Below are 2,992 nucleotides of genomic sequence, written 5' to 3'. Positions count from 1 at the left end.
CTTCTCTTCACTCCTCTCTTGCCAGTTTTCTTGGCTTCCTTTGCTGTCTGAAGACACTTCACTTTCTCTATTTGGAAAGTGCTTTCCTCATTATCTTCTCTGTACGGGTGGAAGTGATGAAGTCACTGTCTCTCTCCCCCCATTTCCCCCCCCCCCGCCCCCGCCCCCTCCATCCCCCAGGCTGCTATCTATGTCCCTCAGCACACATTCAGCAACAGAACTGAGCACTCACTGCAGGACATTTTCCTTTTGCAAAATGCAGAGAAAGGGAGCAAAGGGATACTTGGGCACACATGTATCAAAGAACAAAATATAGCAAAGGCACTGAGGGGAGTGGCATTTCTACAACACTTGCCTCAGTCTCTCGAGAGACCATGCCTGTAAAGACACAGTCCTGTGGTCTTTGAGAGAGTAGACAAAGGAAACTCACACTGGAAAAGAGAAGAATTGTTAAAAAAGACTGTTGCTCATACTGTAGGCTTTTGATTGCCCTTCAAGATGGGCTACTGCCTGCGCATGAGTAGTGAATGGATGTCTGGTTTGAAGTGGAGACATTCTGCAGAGACAAATGAAAGGGTTAGGGGCTACCCTTGGGGAATTTTAGATGTGAGAAAGTAGGGCAATAATTTTAGGTCCTAGTCCATAGGAGTGGCCACTGAGGAGCTTAGGAACCACATAGCTTCTGACCACAGCTCATGAACCATGTTGTTGTCAGGTCTCTCTCTTTGAAAGATCAATCTATGAGAAGAAATTCAACTTTGAGGGAGAAATTTCAGCAAGCTCTGCTGAAAACACTCAGCAGCACACCACTGACTTCCCTGACATCAGTCCTTTGCACATGGAGCTGGTTTGGTTTGGTTTGCTTATTTCTGTCTGCTATGGGCAAACTGGAAAAGTGGCTTGAACAAGTTTGTGTCTGTATCTGAATTTAGCCAGTCTTTTGACTCCAGCTTAGAAGATGAAGGGAAGAGAAGTTTTTTTAAAAAATGTTCTCTTTCAGGTCACATCCTTCCTATCGTTTTCCCAATTTCACACATTCATTAAAAGGAGAAATGTACTCATGCAGAAAACAAACCAAGCCCTCCAAGTGAGAACATATAGCAATTTCATTCAAAAATGCTTCTTTTAAAGCAGAGTCTATAAAAACCACACCAAGAGAATACTGTACTCTGTGGTCATTTGTTAGTAAAGCTGACAGGAAATCAAAACTGAAAGGATTCTTCTGTAACTGCCAACTTGCTGTAATGGAAGCCAGGGGAAATATATTTATCTGTTTACTTGACTAAGAAGAAAGAAACCAAAACATATTTTCCTCCAATAGTAAAAGGAGATTAGGCTGTTAATAGTCACTTGTGTGCTAGACTTCCCTCCAGGCCTTTCCTAATGTTTTGTCTTACATTCAAAACAAATAAAATATGAGCTCTGAGGAAAGGAAAATATTTCACAGAATATAGACTCTAAAAAAATCTTTATGTACCTAAAATTTCACCTTATAGCCTACAGGATATTGCCCAGTACTACACATCATTGAGAACTATAATTTTGTAGACTTTTTTTGCACAACAGAGATTTCGGGCCTGTCATCTGGCACAAAATTGCATCTGCAAAGGAGCACAGACTATTTAAAGTACGACACACTAGGCTTGGTTTTCCCTCCAAAATTAATTTTTCTTCAATTGAAATAAATAACATGAAATAGAATGGACCTGATTCTGCCACCTTGGTTAAGACTTGATGATATTAAAGGTCTTTTCCAACCTAAACAATTCTATGATTCTATGATTCTGTGATTCTTGTAATAGATGATAGGTCAGTTGAATCATACAGGATGGACACTACTACCAATCTGAAACTTAATGTGATCTCTGTAGTTAGGATCTCAGTAAGAAACGGTTTCATGATGATGTGAAGGATAAAAGTAGTCTGAAATATTCCAAGGTCCTGCTCAGCACTGGATTTTGTTATTGCTACGTAGCTCTGATGATACAGGGCTGCCATAAATGTCTTCAATTAATGTATTTACAGAGCTTTTCCACTGCCACGTAGCAGTCAAAACCAGATGGCAAATTTTGTCAAAGATATTTCATTTGATTAATTCTTCTGTCTGGGCAGATGCACTGCAGTCTGTCAAACCATGAAGATAACTAAAAAATTAAGATGTCTTTCCTAGAAACTGATAGTTGGGTAAAGCTTTGGTAGCTGGAAGAATGCAAGAATAAAATGGATTTTTTTCCTAAAGATGGATGTAAATCTTAACATAACTGTTTTTAGGGAGAGTACATGAGAGGAAGCAGTCAGTTTATAGTGTGCAAGACAGTTGAACCAGATTAACAACACAATAGGTTTTGCCCAGTTTTAAAAATCCACAGCAGGAACCATCATATCTGTAGCAAGAGATGAATCTGTACATGTTACCACCAAATATCACATCATGTTTTGCTGTGGTTTTGTATGCTTTCCAAACTCTATCATAATGTTCGAAGTGCTGAGAAAGGATCTCTTGCATAGACATTATTCCTAAACACTGAATGTACTCTATAGAAATTCAGCAAGAATAGCTAAACTGTCATTTATGACTTATTTAGCACCTTAATAGGAACATTAATAGATTATGCTGTAACAAAGCACTTAGGTCCTCACTTGGAGCCATAATTAAACATATGTTTAACTTCAAGTATAAACTTAAGACCCACTGACAAGTGCCTGCCTTTGAAGATGCAAATAATCCAGTGAATTTATAAAGCTTTGTGACTTTGGCTGAATGTGGGCAAGGATTCCAATTAGGGATGGGACTTGTTTATACAGTGCCTAAGACAGGAACACTATAAACATAAAAAAGACTTCTAAAACTGACATTAAAAATGTTAGTGGCTCCCTTTAATTCCTCTTCTCTTTTCAAAATAACAGCTTAAAATGACACTTAAAGACTCAACAATGGAAACTATATTGGAGAAACACATTGAAATTTATTTCTACTTTAACCAGAGTTTGT

Source organism: Lepidothrix coronata, unplaced genomic scaffold, assembly GCF_001604755.1.
Source record: "Lepidothrix coronata isolate B3197 unplaced genomic scaffold, Lepidothrix_coronata-1.0 Scaffold251, whole genome shotgun sequence".
In the NCBI taxonomy this organism is placed as follows: Eukaryota; Metazoa; Chordata; class Aves; order Passeriformes; family Pipridae; genus Lepidothrix; species Lepidothrix coronata.
This window is presented reverse-complemented; position numbering follows the sequence as displayed.